Source organism: Tachypleus tridentatus, chromosome 3 (genome assembly GCF_004210375.1).
Source record: "Tachypleus tridentatus isolate NWPU-2018 chromosome 3, ASM421037v1, whole genome shotgun sequence".
Lineage (NCBI taxonomy): Eukaryota > Metazoa > Arthropoda > Merostomata > Xiphosura > Limulidae > Tachypleus > Tachypleus tridentatus.
Window position 1 is genome coordinate 63,914,939 of NC_134827.1, and position 27,594 is coordinate 63,942,532.

At 30.7% G+C, this 27,594-nt stretch overlaps 1 pseudogene across 1 annotated transcript in view; it reads right to left on the bottom strand.

The window, feature by feature from the left end:
• The window catches only part of LOC143246981 (hemocyte protein-glutamine gamma-glutamyltransferase-like), a 72,573-nt pseudogene extending 45,096 nt beyond the window's left edge, over window positions 1-27,477 (bottom strand). The window contains exon 1 of the transcript XR_013026288.1: window positions 27,353-27,477. The product of XR_013026288.1 is annotated as a hemocyte protein-glutamine gamma-glutamyltransferase-like (transcript). The remainder of the gene's footprint in view (window positions 1-27,352) is intronic.
• Window positions 27,478-27,594: the final 117 nt, after the last annotated feature.

Consider the following 27,594-nt stretch of genomic DNA (forward strand, 5'->3'; position numbering starts at 1 on the left):
GTTGAAATGTGAATGTTAACATTTTGATGTAACATTGTACCGTTTAGTAACTTGTTGAAATGTGAATGTTAACATTTTGATGTAACATTGTACCGTTTAGTAACTTGTTGAAATGTGAATGTTAACATTTTGATGTAACATTGTACCGTTTAGTAACTTGTTGAAATGTGAATGTTAACATTTTGATGTAACATTGTACCGTTTAGTAACTTGTTGAAATGTGAATGTTAACATTTTGATGTAACATTGTACCGTTTAGTAACTTGTTGAAATGTGAATGTTAACATTTTGATGTAACATTGTACCGTTTAGTAACTTGTTGAAATGTGAATGTTAACATTTTGATGTAACATTGTACCGTTTAGTAACTTGTTGAAATGTGAATGTTAACATTTTGATGTAACATTGTACCGTTTAGTAACTTGTTGAAATGTGAATGTTAACATTTTGATGTAACATTGTACCGTTTAGTAACTTGTTGAAATGTGAATGTTAACATTTTGATGTAACATTGTACCGTTTAGTAACTTGTTGAAATGTGAATGTTAACATTTTGATGTAACATTGTACCGTTTAGTAACTTGTTGAAATGTGAATGTTAACATTTTGATGTAACATTGTACCGTTTAGTAACTTGTTGAAATGTGAATGTTAACATTTTGATGTAACATTGTACCGTTTAGTAACTTGTTGAAATGTGAATGTTAACATTTTGATGTAACATTGTACCGTGTAACTGTTGAAATGTGAATGTTAACATTTTGATGTAACATTGTACCGTTTAGTAACTTGTTGAAATGTGAATGTTAACATTTTGATGTAACATTGTACCGTTTAGTAACTTGTTGAAATGTGAATGTTAACATTTTGATGTAACATTGTACCGTTTAGTAACTTGTTGAAATGTGAATGTTAACATTTTGATGTAACATTGTACCGTTTAGTAACTTGTTGAAATGTGAATGTTAACATTTTGATGTAACATTGTACCGTTTAGTAACTTGTTGAAATGTGAATGTTAACATTTTGATGTAACATTGTACCGTTTAGTAACTTGTTGAAATGTGAATGTTAACATTTTGATGTAACATTGTACCGTTTAGTAACTTGTTGAAATGTGAATGTTAACATTTTGATGTAACATTGTACCGTTTAGTAACTTGTTGAAATGTGAATGTTAACATTTTGATGTAACATTGTACCGTTTAGTAACTTGTTGAAATGTGAATGTTAACATTTTGATGTAACATTGTACCGTTTAGTAACTTGTTGAAATGTGAATGTTAACATTTTGATGTAACATTGTACCGTTTAGTAACTTGTTGAAATGTGAATGTTAACATTTTGATGTAACATTGTACCGTTTAGTAACTTGTTGAAATGTGAATGTTAACATTTTGATGTAACATTGTACCGTTTAGTAACTTGTTGAAATGTGAATGTTAACATTTTGATGTAACATTGTACCGTTTAGTAACTTGTTGAAATGTGAATGTTAACATTTTGATGTAACATTGTACCGTTTAGTAACTTGTTGAAATGTGAATGTTAACATTTTGATGTAACATTGTACCGTTTAGTAACTTGTTGAAATGTGAATGTTAACATTTTGATGTAACATTGTACCGTTTAGTAACTTGTTGAAATGTGAATGTTAACATTTTTTAGATGTTGAACATTGTACCGTTTAGTAACTTGTTGAAATGTGAATGTTAACATTTTGATGTAACATTGTACCGTTTAGTAACTTGTTGAAATGTGAATGTTAACATTTTGATGTAACATTGTACCGTTTAGTAACTTGTTGAAATGTGAATGTTAACATTTTGATGTAACATTGTACCGTTTAGTAACTTGTTGAAATGTGAAATGTTAACATTTTGATGTAACATTGTACCGTTTAGTAACTTGTTGAAATGTGAATGTTAACATTTTGATGTAACATTGTACCGTTTAGTAACTTGTTGAAATGTGAATGTTAACATTTTGATGTAACATTGTACCGTTTAGTAACTTGTTGAAATGTGAATGTTAACATTTTGATGTAACATTGTACCGTTTAGTAACTTGTTGAAATGTGAATGTTAACATTTTGATGTAACATTGTACCGTTTAGTAACTTGTTGAAATGTGAATGTTAACATTTTGATGTAACATTGTACCGTTTAGTAACTTGTTGAAATGTGAATGTTAACATTTTGATGTAACATTGTACCGTTTAGTAACTTGTTGAAATGTGAATGTTAACATTTTGATGTAACATTGTACCGTTTAGTAACTTGTTGAAATGTGAATGTTAACATTTTGATGTAACATTGTACCGTTTAGTAACTTGTTGAAATGTGAATGTTAACATTTTGATGTAACATTGTACCGTTTAGTAACTTGTTGAAATGTGAATGTTAACATTTTGATGTAACATTGTACCGTTTAGTAACTTGTTGAAATGTGAATGTTAACATTTTGATGTAACATTGTACCGTTTAGTAACTTGTTGAAATGTGAATGTTAACATTTTGATGTAACATTGTACCGTTTAGTAACTTGTTGAAATGTGAATGTTAACATTTTGATGTAACATTGTACCGTTTAGTAACTTGTTGAAATGTGAATGTTAACATTTTGATGTAACATTGTACCGTTTAGTAACTTGTTGAAATGTGAATGTTAACATTTTGATGTAACATTGTACCGTTTAGTAACTTGTTGAAATGTGAATGTTAACATTTTGATGTAACATTGTACCGTTTAGTAACTTGTTGAAATGTGAATGTTAACATTTTGATGTAACATTGTACCGTTTAGTAACTTGTTGAAATGTGAATGTTAACATTTTGATGTAACATTGTACCGTTTAGTAACTTGTTGAAATGTGAATGTTAACATTTTGATGTAACATTGTACCGTTTAGTAACTTGTTGAAATGTGAATGTTAACATTTTGATGTAACATTGTACCGTTTAGTAACTTGTTGAAATGTGAATGTTAACATTTTGATGTAACATTGTACCGTTTAGTAACTTGTTGAAATGTGAATGTTAACATTTTGATGTAACATTGTACCGTTTAGTAACTTGTTGAAATGTGAATGTTAACATTTTGATGTAACATTGTACCGTTTAGTAACTTGTTGAAATGTGAATGTTAACATTTTGATGTAACATTGTACCGTTTAGTAACTTGTTGAAATGTGAATGTTAACATTTTGATGTAACATTGTACCGTTTAGTAACTTGTTGAAATGTGAATGTTAACATTTTGATGTAACATTGTACCGTTTAGTAACTTGTTGAAATGTGAATGTTAACATTTTGATGTAACATTGTACCGTTTAGTAACTTGTTGAAATGTGAATGTTAACATTTTGATGTAACATTGTACCGTTTAGTAACTTGTTGAAATGTGAATGTTAACATTTTGATGTAACATTGTACCGTTTAGTAACTTGTTGAAATGTGAATGTTAACATTTTGATGTAACATTGTACCGTTTAGTAACTTGTTGAAATGTGAATGTTAACATTTTGATGTAACATTGTACCGTTTAGTAACTTGTTGAAATGTGAATGTTAACATTTTGATGTAACATTGTACCGTTTAGTAACTTGTTGAAATGTGAATGTTAACATTTTGATGTAACATTGTACCGTTTAGTAACTTGTTGAAATGTGAATGTTAACATTTTGATGTAACATTGTACCGTTTAGTAACTTGTTGAAATGTGAATGTTAACATTTTGATGTAACATTGTACCGTTTAGTAACTTGTTGAAATGTGAATGTTAACATTTTGATGTAACATTGTACCGTTTAGTAACTTGTTGAAATGTGAATGTTAACATTTTGATGTAACATTGTACCGTTTAGTAACTTGTTGAAATGTGAATGTTAACATTTTGATGTAACATTGTACCGTTTAGTAACTTGTTGAAATGTGAATGTTAACATTTTGATGTAACATTGTACCGTTTAGTAACTTGTTGAAATGTGAATGTTAACATTTTGATGTAACATTGTACCGTTTAGTAACTTGTTGAAATGTGAATGTTAACATTTTGATGTAACATTGTACCGTTTAGTAACTTGTTGAAATGTGAATGTTAACATTTTGATGTAACATTGTACCGTTTAGTAACTTGTTGAAATGTGAATGTTAACATTTTGATGTAACATTGTACCGTTTAGTAACTTGTTGAAATGTGAATGTTAACATTTTGATGTAACATTGTACCGTTTAGTAACTTGTTGAAATGTGAATGTTAACATTTTGATGTAACATTGTACCGTTTAGTAACTTGTTGAAATGTGAATGTTAACATTTTGATGTAACATTGTACCGTTTAGTAACTTGTTGAAATGTGAATGTTAACATTTTGATGTAACATTGTACCGTTTAGTAACTTGTTGAAATGTGAATGTTAACATTTTGATGTAACATTGTACCGTTTAGTAACTTGTTGAAATGTGAATGTTAACATTTTGATGTAACATTGTACCGTTTAGTAACTTGTTGAAATGTGAATGTTAACATTTTGATGTAACATTGTACCGTTTAGTAACTTGTTGAAATGTGAATGTTAACCGTTTAGTAACTTGTTGAAATGTGAATGTTAACATTTTGATGTAACATTGTACCGTTTAGTAACTTGTTGAAATGTGAATGTTAACATTTTGATGTAACATTGTACCGTTTAGTAACTTGTTGAAATGTGAATGTTAACATTTTGATGTAACATTGTACCGTTTAGTAACTTGTTGAAATGTGAATGTTAACATTTTGATGTAACATTGTACCGTTTAGTAACTTGTTGAAATGTGAATGTTAACATTTTGATGTAACATTGTATTTAGTACCTTGTTGAAATGTGAATGTTAACATTTTGATGTAACATTGTAACTTGTTGAAATGTGAATGTTAACATTTTGATGTAACACTGTACCGTTTAGTAACTTGTTGAAATGTACCGTTTAGTAACTTGTTGAAATGTGAATGTTAACATTTTGATGTAACATTGTACCGTTTAGTAACTTGTTGAAATGTGAATGTTAACATTTTGATGTAACATTGTACCGTTTAGTAACTTGTTGAAATGTGAATGTTAACATTTTGATGTAACATTGTACCGTTTAGTAACTTGTTGAAATGTGAATGTTAACATTTTGATGTAACATTGTACCGTTTAGTAACTTGTTGAAATGTGAATGTTAACATTTTGATGTAACATTGTACCGTTTAGTAACTTGTTGAAATGTGAATGTTAACATTTTGATGTAACATTGTACCGTTTAGTAACTTGTTGAAATGTGAATGTTAACATTTTGATGTAACATTGTACCGTTTAGTAACTTGTTGAAATGTGAATGTTAACATTTTGATGTAACATTGTACCGTTTAGTAACTTGTTGAAATGTGAATGTTAACATTTTGAACATGTTTAGTAACAAATTGTAACCATTGTTTAGTAACTTGTTGAAATGTGAATGTTAACATTTTGATGTAACATTGTACCGTTTAGTAACTTGTTGAAATGTGAATGTTAACATTTTGATGTAACATTGTACCGTTTAGTAACTTGTTGAAATGTGAATGTTAACATTTTGATGTAACATTGTACCGTTTAGTAACTTGTTGAAATGTGAATGTTAACATTTTGATGTAACATTGTACCGTTTAGTAACTTGTTGAAATGTGAATGTTAACATTTTGATGTAACATTGTACCGTTTAGTAACTTGTTGAAATGTGTTAACATTTTGTGTAACATTGTACCGTTTAGTAACTTGTTGAAATGTGAATGTTAACATTTTGATGTAACATTGTACGTTTAGTAACTTGTTGAAATGTGAATGTTAACATTTTGATGTAACATTGTACCGTTTAGTAACTTGTTGAAATGTGAATGTTAACATTTTGATGTAACATTGTACCGTTTAGTAACTTGTTGAAATGTGAATGTTAACATTTTGATGTAACATTGTACCGTTTAGTAACTTGTTGAAATGTGAATGTTAACATTTTGATGTAACATTGTACCGTTTAGTAACTTGTTGAAATGTGAATGTTAACATTTTGATGTAACATTGTTTAGTTTAAATGTGAATGTTAACATTTTGAAACATTGTACCGTTTAGTAACTTGTTGAAATGTGAATGTTAACATTTTGATGTAACATTGTACCGTTTAGTAACTTGTTGAAATGTGAATGTTAACATTTTGATGTAACATTGTACCGTTTAGTAACTTGTTGAAATGTGAATGTTAACATTTTGATGTAACATTGTACCGTTTAGTAACTTGTTGAAATGTGAATGTTAACATTTTGATGTAACATTGTACCGTTTAGTAACTTGTTGAAATGTGAATGTTAACATTTTGATGTAACATTGTACCGTTTAGTAACTTGTTGAAATGTGAATGTTAACATTTTGATGTAACATTGTACCGTTTAGTAACTTGTTGAAATGTGAATGTTAACATTTTGATGTAACATTGTACCGTTTAGTAACTTGTTGAAATGTGAATGTTAACATTTTGATGTAACATTGTACCGTTTAGTAACTTGTTGAAATGTGAATGTTAACATTTTGATGTAACATTGTACCGTTTAGTAACTTGTTGAAATGTGAATGTTAACATTTTGATGTAACATTGTACCGTTTAGTAACTTGTTGAAATGTGAATGTTAACATTTTGATGTAACATTGTACCGTTTAGTAACTTGTTGAAATGTGAATGTTAACATTTTGATGTAACATTGTACCGTTTAGTAACTTGTTGAAATGTGAATGTTAACATTTTGATGTAACATTGTACCGTTTAGTAACTTGTTGAAATGTGAATGTTAACATTTTGATGTAACATTGTACCGTTTAGTAACTTGTTGAAATGTGAATGTTAACATTTTGATGTAACATTGTACCGTTTAGTAACTTGTTGAAATGTGAATGTTAACATTTTGATGTAACATTGTACCGTTTAGTAACTTGTTGAAATGTGAATGTTAACATTTTGATGTAACATTGTACCGTTTAGTAACTTGTTGAAATGTGAATGTTAACATTTTGATGTAACATTGTACCGTTTAGTAACTTGTTGAAATGTGAATGTTAACATTTTGATGTAACATTGTACCGTTTAGTAACTTGTTGAAATGTGAATGTTAACATTTTGATGTAACATTGTACCGTTTAGTAACTTGTTGAAATGTGAATGTTAACATTTTGATGTAACATTGTACCGTTTAGTAACTTGTTGAAATGTGAATGTTAACATTTTGATGTTTAGTACATGTGTAACCGTTTAGTAACTTGTTGAAATGTGAATGTTAACATTTTGATGTAACATTGTACCGTTTAGTAACTTGTTGAAATGTGAATGTTAACATTTTGATGTAACATTGTACCGTTTAGTAACTTGTTGAAATGTGAATGTTAACATTTTGATGTAACATTGTACCGTTTAGTAACTTGTTGAAATGTGAATGTTAACATTTTGATGTAACATTGTACCGTTTAGTAACTTGTTGAAATGTGAATGTTAACATTTTGATGTAACATTGTACCGTTTAGTAACTTGTTGAAATGTGAATGTTAACATTTTGATGTAACATTGTACCGTTTAGTAACTTGTTGAAATGTGAATGTTAACATTTTGATGTAACATTGTACCGTTTAGTAACTTGTTGAAATGTGAATGTTAACATTTTGATGTAACATTGTACCGTTTAGTAACTTGTTGAAATGTGAATGTTAACATTTTGATGTAACATTGTACCGTTTAGTAACTTGTTGAAATGTGAATGTTAACATTTTGATGTAACATTGTACCGTTTAGTAACTTGTTGAAATGTGAATGTTAACATTTTGATGTAACATTGTACCGTTTAGTAACTTGTTGAAATGTGAATGTTAACATTTTGATGTAACATTGTACCGTTTAGTAACTTGTTGAAATGTGAATGTTAACATTTTGATGTAACATTGTACCGTTTAGTAACTTGTTGAAATGTGAATGTTAACATTTTGATGTAACATTGTACCGTTTAGTAACTTGTTGAAATGTGAATGTTAACATTTTGATGTAACATTGTACCGTTTAGTAACTTGTTGAAATGTGAATGTTAACATTTTGATGTAACATTGTACCGTTTAGTAACTTGTTGAAATGTGAATGTTAACATTTTGATGTAACATTGTACCGTTTAGTAACTTGTTGAAATGTGAATGTTAACATTTTGATGTAACATTGTACCGTTTAGTAACTTGTTGAAATGTGAATGTTAACATTTTGATGTAACATTGTACCGTTTAGTAACTTGTTGAAATGTGAATGTTAACATTTTGATGTAACATTGTACCGTTTAGTAACTTGTTGAAATGTGAATGTTAACATTTTGATGTAACATTGTACCGTTTAGTAACTTGTTGAAATGTGAATGTTAACATTTTGATGTAACATTGTACCGTTTAGTAACTTGTTGAAATGTGAATGTTAACATTTTGATGTAACATTGTACCGTTTAGTAACTTGTTGAAATGTGAATGTTAACATTTTGATGTAACATTGTACCGTTTAGTAACTTGTTGAAATGTGAATGTTAACATTTTGATGTAACATTGTACCGTTTAGTAACTTGTTGAAATGTGAATGTTAACATTTTGATGTAACATTGTACCGTTTAGTAACTTGTTGAAATGTGAATGTTAACATTTTGATGTAACATTGTACCGTTTAGTAACTTGTTGAAATGTGAATGTTAACATTTTGATGTAACATTGTACCGTTTAGTAACTTGTTGAAATGTGAATGTTAACATTTTGATGTAACATTGTACCGTTTAGTAACTTGTTGAAATGTGAATGTTAACATTTTGATGTACCGTTTAGTAACAAATGTGTAACCGTTTTTAGTAACTTGTTGAAATGTGAATGTTAACATTTTGATGTAACATTGTACCGTTTAGTAACTTGTTGAAATGTGAATGTTAACATTTTGATGTAACATTGTACCGTTTAGTAACTTGTTGAAATGTGAATGTTAACATTTTGATGTAACATTGTACCGTTTAGTAACTTGTTGAAATGTGAATGTTAACATTTTGATGTAACATTGTACCGTTTAGTAACTTGTTGAAATGTGAATGTTAACATTTTGATGTAACATTGTACCGTTTAGTAACTTGTTGAAATGAAATGTGAATGTTAACATTTGTTAACATTTTGATGTAACATTGTACCGTTTAGTAACTTGTTGAAATGTGAATGTTAACATTTTGATGTAACATTGTACCGTTTAGTAACTTGTTGAAATGTGAATGTTAACATTTTGATGTAACATTGTACCGTTTAGTAACTTGTTGAAATGTGAATGTTAACATTTTGATGTAACATTGTACCGTTTAGTAACTTGTTGAAATGTGAATGTTAACATTTTGATGTAACATTGTACCGTTTAGTAACTTGTTGAAATGTGAATGTTAACATTTTGATGTAACATTGTACCGTTTAGTAACTTGTTGAAATGTGAATGTTAACATTTTGATGTAACATTGTACCGTTTAGTAACTTGTTGAAATGTGAATGTTAACATTTTGATGTAACATTGTACCGTTTAGTAACTTGTTGAAATGTGAATGTTAACATTTTGATGTAACATTGTACCGTTTAGTAACTTGTTGAAATGTGAATGTTAACATTTTGATGTAACATTGTACCGTTTAGTAACTTGTTGAAATGTGAATGTTAACATTTTGATGTAACATTGTACCGTTTAGTAACTTGTTGAAATGTGAATGTTAACATTTTGATGTAACATTGTACCGTTTAGTAACTTGTTGAAATGTGAATGTTAACATTTTGATGTAACATTGTACCGTTTAGTAACTTGTTGAAATGTGAATGTTAACATTTTGATGTAACATTGTACCGTTTAGTAACTTGTTGAAATGTGAATGTTAACATTTTGATGTAACATTGTACCGTTTAGTAACTTGTTGAAATGTGAATGTTAACATTTTGATGTAACATTGTACCGTTTAGTAACTTGTTGAAATGTGAATGTTAACATTTTGATGTAACATTGTACCGTTTAGTAACTTGTTGAAATGTGAATGTTAACATTTTGATGTAACATTGTACCGTTTAGTAACTTGTTGAAATGTGAATGTTAACATTTTGATGTAACATTGTACCGTTTAGTAACTTGTTGAAATGTGAATGTTAACATTTTGATGTAACATTGTACCGTTTAGTAACTTGTTGAAATGTGAATGTTAACATTTTGATGTAACATTGTACCGTTTAGTAACTTGTTGAAATGTGAATGTTAACATTTTGATGTAACATTGTACCGTTTAGTAACTTGTTGAAATGTGAATGTTAACATTTTGATGTAACATTGTACCGTTTAGTAACTTGTTGAAATGTGAATGTTAACATTTTGATGTAACATTGTACCGTTTAGTAACTTGTTGAAATGTGAATGTTAACATTTTGATGTAACATTGTACCGTTTAGTAACTTGTTGAAATGTGAATGTTAACATTTTGATGTAACATTGTACCGTTTAGTAACTTGTTGAAATGTGAATGTTAACATTTTGATGTAACATTGTACCGTTTAGTAACTTGTTGAAATGTGAATGTTAACATTTTGATGTAACATTGTACCGTTTAGTAACTTGTTGAAATGTGAATGTTAACATTTTGATGTAACATTGTACCGTTTAGTAACTTGTTGAAATGTGAATGTTAACATTTTGATGTAACATTGTACCGTTTAGTAACTTGTTGAAATGTGAATGTTAACATTTTGATGTAACATTGTACCGTTTAGTAACTTGTTGAAATGTGAATGTTAACATTTTGATGTAACATTGTACCGTTTAGTAACTTGTTGAAATGTGAATGTTAACATTTTGATGTAACATTGTACCGTTTAGTAACTTGTTGAAATGTGAATGTTAACATTTTGATGTAACATTGTACCGTTTAGTAACTTGTTGAAATGTGAATGTTAACATTTTGATGTAACATTGTACCGTTTAGTAACTTGTTGAAATGTGAATGTTAACATTTTGATGTAACATTGTACCGTTTAGTAACTTGTTGAAATGTGAATGTTAACATTTTGATGTAACATTGTACCGTTTAGTAACTTGTTGAAATGTGAATGTTAACATTTTGATGTAACATTGTACCGTTTAGTAACTTGTTGAAATGTGAATGTTAACATTTTGATGTAACATTGTACCGTTTAGTAACTTGTTGAAATGTGAATGTTAACATTTTGATGTAACATTGTACCGTTTAGTAACTTGTTGAAATGTGAATGTTAACATTTTGATGTAACATTGTACCGTTTAGTAACTTGTTGAAATGTGAATGTTAACATTTTGATGTAACATTGTACCGTTTAGTAACTTGTTGAAATGTGAATGTTAACATTTTGATGTAACATTGTACCGTTTAGTAACTTGTTGAAATGTGAATGTTAACATTTTGATGTAACATTGTACCGTTTAGTAACTTGTTGAAATGTGAATGTTAACATTTTGATGTAACATTGTACCGTTTAGTAACTTGTTGAAATGTGAATGTTAACATTTTGATGTAACATTGTACCGTTTAGTAACTTGTTGAAATGTGAATGTTAACATTTTGATGTAACATTGTACCGTTTAGTAACTTGTTGAAATGTGAATGTTAACATTTTGATGTAACATTGTACCGTTTAGTAACTTGTTGAAATGTGAATGTTAACATTTTGATGTAACATTGTACCGTTTAGTAACTTGTTGAAATGTGAATGTTAACATTTTGATGTAACATTGTACCGTTTAGTAACTTGTTGAAATGTGAATGTTAACATTTTGATGTAACATTGTACCGTTTAGTAACTTGTTGAAATGTGAATGTTAACATTTTGATGTAACATTGTACCGTTTAGTAACTTGTTGAAATGTGAATGTTAACATTTTGATGTAACATTGTACCGTTTAGTAACTTGTTGAAATGTGAATGTTAACATTTTGATGTAACATTGTACCGTTTAGTAACTTGTTGAAATGTGAATGTTAACATTTTGATGTAACATTGTACCGTTTAGTAACTTGTTGAAATGTGAATGTTAACATTTTGATGTAACATTGTACCGTTTAGTAACTTGTTGAAATGTGAATGTTAACATTTTGATGTAACATTGTAACATTGTACCGTTTAGTAACTTGTTGAAATGTGAATGTTAACATTTTGATGTAACATTGTACCGTTTAGTAACTTGTTGAAATGTGAATGTTAACATTTTGATGTAACATTGTACCGTTTAGTAACTTGTTGAAATGTGAATGTTAACATTTTGATGTAACATTGTACCGTTTAGTAACTTGTTGAAATGTGAATGTTAACATTTTGATGTAACATTGTACCGTTTAGTAACTTGTTGAAATGTGAATGTTAACATTTTGATGTAACATTGTACCGTTTAGTAACTTGTTGAAATGTGAATGTTAACATTTTGATGTAACATTGTACCGTTTAGTAACTTGTTGAAATGTGAAATGTTAACATTTTGATGTAACATTGTACCGTTTAGTAACTTGTTGAAATGTGAATGTTAACATTTTGATGTAACATTGTACCGTTTAGTAACTTGTTGAAATGTGAATGTTAACATTTTGATGTAACATTGTACCGTTTAGTAACTTGTTGAAATGTTAATGTTAACATTTTGATGTAACATTGTACCGTTTAGTAACTTGTTGAAATGTGAATGTTAACATTTTGATGTAACATTGTACCGTTTAGTAACTTGTTGAAATGTGAATGTTAACATTTTGATGTAACATTGTACCATTTAGTAGCTTGTTGAAGTGTTAATGTTAACATTGTACCGTTTAGTAACTTGTTGAAATGTGAATGTTAACATTTTGATGTAACATTGTACCGTTTAGTAACTTGTTGAAATGTGATGTTAACATTTTGATGTAACATTGTACCGTTTAGTAACTTGTTGAAATGTGAATGTTAACATTTTCATGTAACATTGTACCGTTTAGTAACTTGTTGAAATGTGAATGTTAACATTTTGATGTAACATTGTACCGTTTAGTAACTTGTTGAAATGTGAATGTTAACATTTTGATGTAACATTGTACCGTTTAGTAACTTGTTGAAATGTGAATGTTAACATTTTGATGTAACATTGTACCGTTTAGTAACTTGTTGAAATGTGAATGTTAACATTTTGATGTAACATTGTACCGTTTAGTAACTTGTTGAAATGTGAATGTTAACATTTTGATGTAACATTGTACCGTTTAGTAACTTGTTGAAATGTGAATGTTAACATTTTGATGTAACATTGTACCGTTTAGTAACTTGTTGAAATGTGAATGTTAACATTTTGATGTAACATTGTACCGTTTAGTAACTTGTTGAAATGTGAATGTTAACATTTTGATGTAACATTGTACCGTTTAGTAACTTGTTGAAATGTGAATGTTAACATTTTGATGTAACATTGTACCGTTTAGTAACTTGTTAAAATGTGAATGTTAACATTTTGATGTAACATTGTACCGTTTAGTAACTTGTTGAAATGTGAATGTTAACATTTTGATGTAACATTGTACCGTTTAGTAACTTGTTGAAATGTGAATGTTAACATTTTGATGTAACATTGTACCGTTTAGTAACTTGTTGAAATGTGAATGTTAACATTTTGATGTAACATTGTACCGTTTAGTAACTTATTGAAATGTGAATGTTAACATTTTGATGTAACATTGTACCGTTTAGTAACTTGTTGAAATGTGAATGTTAACATTTTGATATAACATTGTACCGTTTAGTAACTTGTTGAAATGTGAATGTTAACATTTTGATGTAACATTGTACCGTTTAGTAACTTGTTGAAATGTGAATGTTAACATTTTGATGCAACATTGTACCGTTTATTAACTTGTTCAAATGTGAATGTTAACATTTTGATGCAACATTTTACCGTTTAGTAACTTGTTGAAATGTTAATGTTAACATTTTGATGTAACATTATACCGTTTAGTAACTTGTTGAAATGTGAATGTTAACATTTTCATGTAACATTATACCGTTTAGTAACTTGTTGAAATGTGATGTTAACATTTTGATGTAACATTGTACCCTTTAGTAACTTGTTGAAATGTGAATGTTAACATTTTGATGGAACATTGTACCGTTTAGTAACTTGTTGAAATGTGAATGTTAACATTTTGATGGAACATTGTACCGTTTAGTAACTTGTTGAAATGTGAATGTTAACATTTTGATGTAACATTGTACCGTTTAGTAACTTATTGAAATGTGAATGTTAACATTTTGATGTAACATTTTACCGTTTAGTAACTTGTTGAAATGTGAATGTTAACATTTTGATGTAACATTGTACCGTTTAGTAACTTGTTGAAATGTGAATGTTAACATTTTGATGTAACATTGTACCGTTTAGTAACTTGTTGAAATGTTAATGTTAACATTTTGATGTAACATTGTACCGTTTAGTAACTTGTTGAAATGTGAATGTTAACATTTTCATGTAACATTGTACCGTTTAGTAACTTGTTGAAATGTGAATGTTAACATTTTGATGTAACATTGTACCGTTTAGTAGCTTGTTGAAGTGTTAATGTTAACATTTTGATGTAACATTGTACCGTTTAGTAACTTGTTGAAATGTGAATGTTAACATTTTCATGTAACATTGTACCGTTTAGTAACTTGTTGAAATGTGAATGTTAACATTTTCATGTAACATTGTACCATTTAGTAGCTTGTTGAAGTGTTAATGTTAACATTGTACCGTTTAGTAACTTGTTGAAATGTGAATGTTAACATTTTCATGTAACATTATACCGTTTAGTAACTTGTTGAAATGTGATGTTAACATTTTGATGTAACATTGTACCGATTAGTAACTTGTTGAAATGTGAATGTTAACATTTTCATGTAACATTGTACCGTTTAGTAACTTGTTGAAATGTGAATGTTAACATTTTGATGTAACATTGTACCATTTAGTAACTTGTTGAAATGTGAATGTTAACATTTTGATGTAACATTCTACCGTTTAGTAACTTGTTGAAATGTGATGTTAACATTTTGATGTAACATTGTACCGTTTAGTAACTTGTTGAAATGTGAATGTTAACATTTTGATGTAACATTGTACCGTTTAGTAACTTGTTGAAATGTGAATGTTAACATTTTGATGTAACATTGTACCGTTTAGTAACTTGTTGAAATGTGAATGTTAACATTTTGATGTAACATTGTACCGTTTAGTAACTTGTTGAAATGTGAATGTTAACATTTTGATGTAACATTGTACCGTTTAGTAACTTGTTGAAATGTGAATGTTAACATTTTGATATAACATTGTACCGTTTAGTAACTTCATGAAATGTGAATGTTAACATTTTGATGTAACATTGTACCGTTTATTAACTTGTTGAAATGTGAATGTTAACATTTTGATGCAACATTTTACCGTTTAGTAGCTTGTTGAAATGTTAATGTTAACATTTTGATGTAACATTATACCGTTTAGTAACTTGTTGAAATGTGAATGTTAACATTTTCATGTAACATTATACCGTTTAGTAACTTGTTGAAATGTGATGTTAACATTTTGATGTAACATTGTACCGTTTAGTAACTTGTTGAAATGTGAATGTTAACATTTTGATGTAACATTGTACCGTTTAGTAACTTGTTGAAATGTGAATGTTAACATTTTGATGTAACATTGTACCGTTTAGTAACTTGTTGAAATGTGAATGTTAACATTTTGATGTAACATTGTACCGTTTAGTAACTTGTTGAAATGTGAATGTTAACATTTTGATGTAACATTGTATCGTTTAGTAACTTGTTGAAATGTGAATGTTAACATTTTGATGTAACATTGTACCGTTTAGTAACTTGTTGAAATGTGAATGTTAACATTTTGATGTAACATTGTACCGTTTAGTAACTTGTTGAAATGTGAATGTTAACATTTTGATGTAACATTGTACCGTTTAGTAACTTGTTGAAATGTGAATGTTAACATTTTGATATAACATTGTACCGTTTAGTAACTTGTTGAAATGTGAATGTTAACATTTTGATGTAACATTGTACCGTTTAGTAACTTGTTGAAATGTGAATGTTAACATTTTGATGCAACATTTTACCGTTTAGTAACTTGTTGAAATGTTAATGTTAACATTTTGATGTAACATTGTACCGTTTAGTAACTTATTGAAATGTGAATGTTAACATTTTGATGTAACATTGTACCGTTTAGTAACTTGTTGAAATGTGAATGTTAACATTTTGATGTAACATTGTACCGTTTAGTAACTTGTTGAAATGTGAATGTTAACATTTTGATGTAGCATTGTACCGTTTATTAACTTGTTGAAATGTGATGTTAACATTTTGATGGAACATTGTACCGTTTAGTAACTTGTTGAAATGTGAATGTTAACATTTTGATGTAACATTGTACCGTTTAGTAACTTGTTGAAATGTGAATGTTAACATTTTGATGTAACATTGTACCGTTTAGTAATTTATTGAAATGTGAATGTTAACATTTTGATGTAACATTGTACCGTTTAGTAACTTGTTGAAATGTGAATGTTAACATTTTGATGTAACATTGTACCGTTTATTAACTTGTTGAAATGTGAATGTTAACATTTTGATGTAACATTGTACCGTTTAGTAACTTTTTGAAATGTGAATGTTAACATTTTGATGTAACATTGTACCGTTTAGTAACTTGTTGAAATGTGAATGTTAACATTTTGATGTAACATTGTACCGTTTAGTAACTTGTTAAAATGTGAATGTTAACATTTTGATGTAACATTGTACCGTTTAGTAACTTGTTGAAATGTGAATGTTAACATTTTGATGTAACATTGTATCGTTTAGTAACTTGTTGAAATGTGAATGTTAACATTTTGATGTAACATTGTACCGTTTAGTAACTTGTTGAAATGTGAATGTTAACATTTTGATGTAACATTGTACCGTTTAGTAACTTCTTGAAATGTGAATGTTAACATTTTGATGTAACATTGTACCGTTTAGTAACTTGTTGAAATGTGAATGTTAACATTTTGATGTAACATTGTACCGTTTAGTAACTTGTTGAAATGTGAATGTTAACATTTTGATGCAACATTGTACCGTTTAGTAACTTGTTGAAATGTGAATGTTAACATTTTGATGCAACATTTTACCGTTTAGTAGCTTGTTGAAATGTTAATGTTAACATTTTGATGTAACATTATACCGTTTAGTAACTTGTTGAAATGTGAATGTTAACATTTTCATGTAACATTATACCGTTTAGTAACTTGTTGAAATGTGAATGTTAACATTTTGATGTAACATTGTACCGTTTAGTAACTTGTTGAAATGTGAATGTTAACATTTTGATGGAACATTGTACCGTTTAGTAACTTGTTGAAATGTGAATGTTAACATTTTGATGGAACATTGTACCGTTTAGTAACTTGTTGAAATGTGAATGTTAACATTTTGATGTAACATTGTACCGTTTAGTAACTTATTGAAATGTGAATGTTAACATTTTGATGTAACATTGTACCGTTTAGTAACTTGTTGAAATGTGAATGTTAACATTTTGATGTAACATTGTACCGTTTAGTAACTTGTTGAAATGTGAATGTTAACATTTTGATGTAACATTGTACCGTTTAGTAACTTGTTGAAATGTGAATGTTAACATTTTGATGTAACATTGTACCGTTTAGTAACTTGTTGAAATGTGAATGTTAACATTTTGATGTAACATTGTACCGTTTAGTAACTTGTTGAAATGTGAATGTTAACATTTTGATGGAACATTGTACCGTTTAGTAACTTGTTGAAATGTGAATGTTAACATTTTGATGTAACATTGTACCGTTTAGTAACTTATTGAAATGTGAATGTTAACATTTTGATGTAACATTGTACCGTTTAGTAACTTGTTGAAATGTGAATGTTAACATTTTGATGTAACATTGTACCGTTTAGTAACTTGTTAAAATGTGAATGTTAACATTTTGATGTAACATTGTACCGTTTAGTAACTTGTTGAAATGTGAATGTTAACATTTTCATGAAACATTGTGAAGCTACACATTACCTTCGGTAGGTCTCACCAAACTTAACAACTGGATTTTGGACATTTAGAGACAGATTAGGATTCGAAACCCACTTATTTGTTCGAATTGGAATTCTGTTGAAATTCAGCTTACAACTATAACACTTAAAGCTCTCATAAAATCATAACCAGAGGGACTCCTTTGTACACTCGTTACAATGTGAAGTTAAAGTTAAATGGGTTAACAGTTAGGTATTTACACAACATCTCACAACACTGTGGAGCGAGAAGTGAGTGGTGACACCTAAGTTGACAGTTTTTATAAATTAGCTACGGTGAAGACTGGCACACAAATTATATGTAACCAAGCAAGAAGTCTTGTATGGTTATGACCGCGCATGTCTACATAATGTACCTTAAGTACAAACTTATCGTATTGGTTACGTTAAAAATACCTTGTATAACGTATGAAGACACATACAAAAGTATTTGTTTCATGTCGTTTTTTTACTCAACTGTTGTAGTGAATGTGGTAAAACAGGAGTAAAAATCAAAACAGTTTATTTAGAACGTGCAACAAACAAAGTTTTTTTTCCACAAGGTCCTGTCGGTTGAATTAAAAACATTATATAAACCATATATACTTATAAACAAAAATGCGTAACTAATTCGTGGCATATAGAAAACAGCAACATAAAAAAAACATATAATTATTGTAACATAAGTCCTTGCCAAGACCCTTATGTTTTCCGTATATATTAATTTTGGCAACAGCATTACTGTCAGACCTCTTCACAAACTGCTTATCGGTCATCAGGCGCCGCTTCAATCACCAGCTTGTTAACATTGTGAGACATATCGGAGAGTAATCCCTGTTTGAGAGTATATTAATCTCTTCTTATATTCATAAATAGGCTAAACTTAAGGCTTAACTTTGTGTGCATCTTCAAGTTTCTTATTTTGACTGATAAATTAACGTCACTTTTACGTGCGTTGTGCTTTTTATTTACAAACAGTGAAAATAAAAAGACACCAGCTAAGTAAACTAGAAAATAACGTCACGTAGACTGCTGGGAGACATGCTGACCAAAATAGGCTTAGCTGTTTTATTTTCAGTACGGTAGTTTCTACATGTAATCACTATCGCTTCATGGAATGAAAACTGGGATTACTTTTAGTCAGAAAAAGGTTTTAGATATAATGTGATATACTGGAAATATCAGTATTTATTTTAAAACTTTAGAATTATCAAGAACTATCCTGCTATAGTGTTATAACTAGTGTAGTTATCTGGTCCTCATTTTGTGTGTAAGAAAACCCGAAATATCTTGTTATACCGTAAATGATGTCATAAAAACTTTTCATATATCAAGTGTTTTGAATAGTTACAAATATGTTTGCGTATGAGACACGATATACGTCTACTTTAGGCCTAGCTTCCTTCCCTCTTGTCTCACAGAACTAAATTATGGACGGCCACAGAAGATGACCCTTGTGCAGTTTTGGGCAAATTTCAAAACAAACTATAGAACGTGGCGCCACTGACGTATCTCTACTTTCCGGCATGCAAAATGGAAAGTAACTTTCCTTTAATAACCCTATGTTTATTAACATTAGATCGAGTTTAAAATGATCGTTCTATGAAACCTTTAAGTCCTGTCAAACATAACTCATTGAAGGACATACATAGTTTCTTGTTTTTTTTTGCGAATAACCAGGCCTTAATCTTGAAATTTAAATTGGTTTCACAAACATGAGACACGAATCAAAAGACATCTGATCTTTGTAATAAAATGGTGTTCGTGTCATGACTAAATTAACATAATCGTTACTAAAGAAAGTTACGTTTCTTGTGATGTTAAAGTGCAAATTCTTTAAATATAGGATGAACCAAGGTCAAGAATATCTGGTTACTCGTTAGGACTTGTTTCCATGGTAACGTCAAAAGATGAATATCTTTGTTGATTTGTTTTTTTTTTGGAATTTTGCACAAAGCTACTCGACGGCTATCTGTGCTAGCCGTCCCTAATTTAGCAGTGTAAGACTAGAAGGAAGGCAGCTAGTCATCACCACCCACCGTCAACTCTTGGGCTACTCTTTTACCAACGAATAGTGGGATTGACTGAACCATTATACGCCCCCACGGCTGGGAGGGTGAGCATGTTTGGCGCGACGCGGGCGCGAACCCACGACCTTCGGATTCGCACGCCTTACGCGCTAAGCCATGCCAGGCCCAAGATGAATATCATTCTACACGTTTATCTGGGAGCGAGGCTATTATAATAGTCATATAACTTGTGATTAACAAAACCAACATTAAATCATGTTTATTATATGAAACCGTACTGAAACAGCCTCACTGTTTTAGTAAATGAAATAAAAATCAATATGTAAACTTAAGACTAGCAACATATTTCAAAATAGGAATATCTCGAATTATTTTGTGTATGTCGTCCTCAGGGGCTTACTGTATGTTTCAAGTGATAATTTTTAGGCCTAATGTTTTCTGTGTATCATACGATGTGGTAAATCGCGAAATGCAAACAAAACATATTTTTATTAAATATACCTCTTGCTGTATATATCTTATATAAAAATTATAACAAAACATATCGTTATATCATTGTTACTGTTCGTTTTGTTTTATTTGAAATTCATCAGAAACCCACAAAACATTTGCGGTCAAATTAAAATCTTTTATTACAACAGTATTTCTTTAAATATAGGAGTTTTAGAAGAATGCATAATGATTATAATGGTAGACACCGAATTCTATACTATGGATTTACAACACTAAAATCAGGGATTCGATTCCCGTGGGTGGGCTCAGCAGATAGCCCGATGTGGCTTTGCTATAAGAAAAACACACACACCTTATTCTATAACTCTACTTGTCTTAAGGGCCCGGTACTGCCAGGTGGGTTAAGGCGTGCGATTCATAATCTGAGGGTCGCGGGTTCGTATCCACGTGGCACCAAACATGCTCGCTTTTTCAGCCGTGGGGGCGTTATAACGTGACGGTCAATTCCACTATTCATCGGTAAAAAATAGCCCAAGAGTTGGGGGTAGGTGGTGACAACTAGCTACCTTCCCTCTAGTCTTACACTGCAAAATTAGGGACGGCTAGCGCAGATAACCATGGAGTAGCTTTGCGCGAAATTTAAAAACAGACAAATTTGTCTTAAGCCTAAGATTAGTTTAGCCTTTGTTAACTACGGTCTATATTTTGATAAATAAACACGTGTAACTTGTTTACATTTTCTGCCTTACCGCACTTAATACTAACAGTAAATAAACATATTGGTTTAGAGTTGGACGTAAACTAGGCCTATTTGAGATATTTATAAAACGATAAAAAAACTCTTTACTTCGAACACTTTCAAAAGGTCGACCATTCTCTTTTTACTACCGATAAATAAACTCATAATGTTATTTTATGACCTAAGATTAAACCTTTAAAAAAAAAATGATGACTTTTAAATATAAAAAATGTCTACTAGTGCATATTTACTGCTGTCACAATGACGTGCTCGCGCATGCGCTGTTAAATAGCAATAAACACACGTGTTTTACAAACAAACAAAAACACAGTATTATTATAATTGATTTTCAGAACTTGAACGAACCATCACGAACGACATTTTAGTTGTTCATTTGGATAGGGGCGCTTTTAACCAAAGGTGATTGGTTAAAACAAATTCAATTATGTTAATCAAAGGTCGATACTTCGCTAGATTTTGAAGGTAATAATTCAACTAGTAGTTCATAAGTTCCAAGTTTTGGTTTGTTTGTGCATCAGTCGTCAGCGATTTTTCTAATATTCATCCAACACAACAACTGGATAAGAATGGATTTGTTATTCTACCAGTTGAACAAATCGTCGCTTATTGTTCAGGATTTCAGTTGTTGTTCTTTTCACAACGTCTGAAAATACCTTGTTTGTATTGTAGAAATTCAGAAACATGTACAAATGGCCGTCTACTCATTACTGTTCTTGAAGATATGAAATAGTTAGTTAACAACACCCATCCACCACTCATCAGCTAATCTCAGTGAGATTTGACTGTTCTGTGATAAGTGCCCGAACACTCACAAAGTGCTCTGGATGTTTTCTCCTTTGTTGCCACTAGTCACGAACCATGAACCTTCGGACTCACAGTACAAGCATTCTGGCGTCTAAATGGTTTGATAGTATAGAATGTAAGAAGTTTTATTACAGTCTTTATTTAATATATTTTACATCAGTACCAACATTAATCTGAATCATTTAACATTGTGTTGCTTTATAAAACTTTTACCGTAATACCATTTACAAATAATAAACACGTACCACCAGCTGCAGAAACTTTGAAGAAATAATGAAAATAAACACTCCTTATTAGTCCTAATAGGATCCCATAACCCTGATCAAATGTATCCAGTCTCTCTATTACCAACTTGATTATAAAAGTTAGATTTCTGTAACAGATTACGACAAAATACGAAATTATACTAGAACCAAGTAAGGTGTATTGGTTACATGACCCTCTGACATGCTCTCCCACACTTAACATACAATGTGTATCTGTATTTTATAGAAAACAGAAACACTCCACTGTCATTACAGATGGTTAATGTTGAACCAGTTAGTTTGGAGAGCACCACTTAGTGTTAGATTACCAGTAGGATGACGAAACTGTAGATATTGTTTGTTTTGAATTTCGCGCAAAGCTATTCGAGGGCTATCTGCGCAAGCCGTCCCTTATTTTGAAGTGTAAGACTAGAGGGAAGGCAGCTAGTCATCACCACCCACCGCCAACTCTTGGGCTACTCTTTTACCAACGAATAGTGCGACTGACCGTCACATTATAACGCCCCCACGGCTGAAAGGGCGAGCAATTTGGTGCGGCCGGAATTCGAACCCGTGACCCTCGGATTACGAGTCGAACGCCCTAACACACTTTGCCATGCCGGGCTTTACTGTAGATATTACTATACCACAAATAAATAACACTTTGTTAGACAAATAAACAATATTCGATAAATATATCTAATGTATCCTTCATTATTAGTTAAGTTGAAGACAACGATCATGGTGAAAACAAGTACGTTATAATTAGCTGATAAACCACACTGATCGTCTTGTTTAGAAAAGTTTTAAATTCGTATCATTAAAGTCTGTGTTGTTGTATTTATATATTACACTTCTTCTATACGCACAATCATAACTTCTGGAGTTGAAGGATCTCAGGTTTACCGTTAAACCACCATGGGGTTTCAAATTCGTGATTCTTGATGAAGAAAAGCCCATTTAATGTAAAAATGTATCTCAGGACGGCTGGTATGCGTATTCACACTCTTACCAAAATAAAGCAGTGAACAACGTTTCGACCTTCTAAGGTTATATTTAGGTTAACTAACAGAGAGTTTGCAACTCACCGTTGTTGGGCGCATGTCTTAGTGACGAGAGTATAAACGGGTACGGGATTGTAGGGGGCGCTGTATTTAGATGCTAGGTTATTAATTAGTGTAGGTATAACAATGTTTCTTTATATTGGTTTATTTTGGTTTGAGTTGTTGTATAGGTAGGGCTTCTTTGATTTTGCGTTTGTTTATATTTTTTCCCTAATTAGTATCTGAGTGTTTTCTATGGTTACGTTGTGCTTATTTGTTTTGCGGTGTTTATAAAAGCGTGAAGGTGTTGTTTTCTTTTGTTTGTGTTCTTTGAATCTGGTTTCCATTTTTCTGCTTCTTTCTCCAATATAGAAGTCGTGACAGTTGTTACATTTAATTTTATAAATAATGTTGAATTGTGTTAGGTTTCAAATCGCTGACTATGACCAAGGTAATCCGTTAATTAAACACAGTAAGAATATTATGTAGACATACTTTTAATTATTTTTACATTTTAACAAAAACTCTGACTTACGAAGTTCTCATTCTATGACCTTGGTTTGGTTTCTCCGACACAGAAACCGAGGGTTGCGGGTTGGAATCCCGTTCGCACCAAACATGCTCGCCCTTTCAGCCGTGGGGGCGTTATAATGTGACAATCAATCTCACTATTCGTTGTTAAAAGAGTAGCCCAAGAGTTGGCGGTGGGTGGTAATGACTAGCTGCCTTCCCTCTGGTCTTACACTGCTAAATTAGGGACGACTAGCGCATATAGCCCTCGAGTAACTTTGCGCGAAATTTAAAAACAAACAAACAAACAAACCGTCACTGAAAATGGTTTGCACGTTTAGCTATGCTGGGCATTATAATGTTACGGTCAATCCCATAATTCACTGGTAAAACAGTAACTCAAGAGTACAAGGTGTATGGTGTTAACTAGCCGTATTCCATCTGGTCAGTCCACTGCTAAATTAAAGGACAGCTAGCGCACATAGTCTTCTAATAGCTTTGCACAAACCAAACAATATTTTGCTATTTGTGTATCAAGGAAAAATATAGCATGTCTTTCTTATCCACTGTGAAAATAAACCATGTTACTAACGTGATAAAACTGCATATCCATATTGTATAATTATTAATGTATTTTAGCTCTTAAATCAGATACATGAAATTTTCCTTTCAGTAGTTATAAATAGAGCTGTTAATGATAATTTGATAAATTTAAATTAATTAGAAATAAAATACAATGTTGTTATATTACGATTATAGTAAATATTGTGTTAATAGTACACTATACTTGTTTGTAAAATATTGAAGGATTGTGATGTTAAGCCTAATACGTTTTAAAACAAATATCGAAGTAACTGGCAAAATCAACTTCAGATAATAGAAATCCTCATGTGGAACAGCGGTAAGTCTGCAAAACCTGTAACGTTAGATATCGGATTTCGATACTCGTGATGGGCACACCACAGGTAGCCCACAGTGTAAGTTTATACTTAACTACATACAAAGACAACAGATGAATTAAAGTGTAATAATACATTGACGTTTGTGACTTTGCTGTAATTGATTAAAAACGACCAAACATGCCTTCTGTCTTCGGCTAATAATTAGTGTTTAGGAAAAGAAACGACAAGTAGAGTTATGGGTTAATTTATAAAATTCTCACCTCTAGCGCCTCTAGTATCATATTAATGAACTATCTGGTATCAAAACCCGGTTTGTAAAGTGCGTTTTACACGACAATACTTTACAGTATGGAATGTTTTTCCATTTTGGAAACTGATTCACTGAGTGCACGTGCGTGTACACATTGATAGAGTTGCAGATTTGGTACACAACACATATAACACCAAAGCCATATTGGGCTGTCTAGTGCGTCAATCTCGGGAATCGAACACAGTGTTTCAGCAATATAAGTTCGCAGATTTACAGTGGTCTCACATGCGGACGAAAATCGGGCATGACCACACAAATAATTTGGTTTTATGTAACCTCTGATGTAAATATCACACCAAACTTCCGAAAATTAACCAAAACGTATGTGTATATACGAAATTCATAATACATAAAAGTATGTTACGTATTAAATACTTAGTGATCAGTGTATGAAAGTGTATTTTAAGTCATTTAGAGAAACAGTTTATATTTTTATTATGTTTATTGGACGTTCCGGTCCTGGCGTTTCTTTAGGGACACTGATTGGCTGGTTTTAAATGTAATTTATGGTAATTCTTAAGTTGACTTTTTATGTATACATAAATATACAGTAAATCTAAAGTCACAACAGAGAATCAAATTCAAACCTTCTTTTGAAATAAACAATACAGTCCTTGAAATCTCAGTGAATCATAAGTCAACATTTGGGCCTTGTGTAGTTTTTTGCTTCATTCCAACCAATTCAACCCAAATCTGTTGTTGTTAAGGCCCGATACCCGTGATGGACAAAGCACCGAAACCTGGTTTTGAGCGGTGTAAATCCGCAGAAATACTGCTGTGCCACTGGGAGACTGACAACCAATAGAAGTTTAAATCTATTCATCTTTAACATTAGTAAAAATCTAAACTTCCATACATATTAAAAGTACTTTGATCATATGGTCACATCTGTACAAATATGTCTCTTGAGTGTCCATGCAGGGTTTAGATAGATTTTCATCAGAACTGACAAAGAGGTTCATTAGATCGATGTAGAGATAATACAAACTTTCACATTTTGTTTTCCAGTTTTTATGAACGTCATTTTACAGTTTCATGTGGTGGAAACAACTTCTCATGTCCTAAGATAACCTTTCATTAACAATGAATTTACATAACTTTATGTCCATTGAACAGACAGGTACACCAGCTGGTTTATAATATTCGTTTTGACCACCATGTAGTTACTGAGTTACGTTTATTGTGTATATATTGATGACGTACCTTTTATTAACAAATTTGACTGTTACATCAGAATTAGTTAAATTATTCACTGTCTTAGATTCTAGTTCTCCGAACAAAATGTAAGCCTTACATTTCATAATTCATCACACCGGACAATCTACCTTCTCACACATAAATGTTGTTCAGGGTACATGAGTTTCACTATTAAACATCACACAAACGTAACACTAGAACTTCATAATTCATCACACCCGACAATCTGCCTTCTCACACATTTCAACAGTCGCGTTTGTTTATTGTGCAAATTAATATATAGATTTGTCTTGTTTGTTTATTTTCGAATTTCGCGCAAAGCTACCTACACAAGGGCTCTCTGCGCTGGCCGTCCCTAATTTATCAGTATAAAACTGAAGGGAAGGTACCCAGTCATCACCACTCACCATCATCTCTTGGGCTAATATTTTACCGTCGAATTGACCGTCACATTTTAATGCCCCACGACTGAAAGGGCGAGCATGTTTGCTGTGACGGGGTTTCAATCCTGCGACTCGAGGTTACGAGTCGAGTATCCTAATGACTATAGAAACACACAAGAGTTTTTATTACTTTGGCATAAGTTACAGTTTTTACAGTAAAGAAAAAATATTTTAAAAAGTGATCCGATGTTTCGGTCTCTACTAAGATTAAATTCAACCATTATCAAAACTATTAAAACAATATATTTTTATTATTAGTACTTAAGGGTCAGTTAGCCCTATTTCCACCAATATCCTTTCTGTATTTCAATTGGTTAGTAAAGGTTAAATGAACAGGTGTTTATTTTCTGATAATAAGCACTCAATTTGTAACATTTTACTCAGAAATGTACCATATTAGGGGCGGTTTAGCGTGCTTGTGTAACATTACTAAATCTTACTACATTTCATTATACAAATATAAAGACAAGTGCACTTACTCTTTGAAGAAGAAGTGACGAGAACAGATGGGAAACAGCAAGCAGCAGAACCTATCTTGTTTTGAATATCTTCACTAACCTAGTTGTGTGAAGAAACAACTGAGCTGGCTGTATTTGAAGATAGGCGCATGCGTCTTGGACTTTGAGATTTGGCACTTTCTCAGGACCAACCTTGTTTGATGAAACGTCAATCGTGAAATTTAAGAGAAGGAATCGCGAAGCGTGTTTGTCTAAATCTAAAA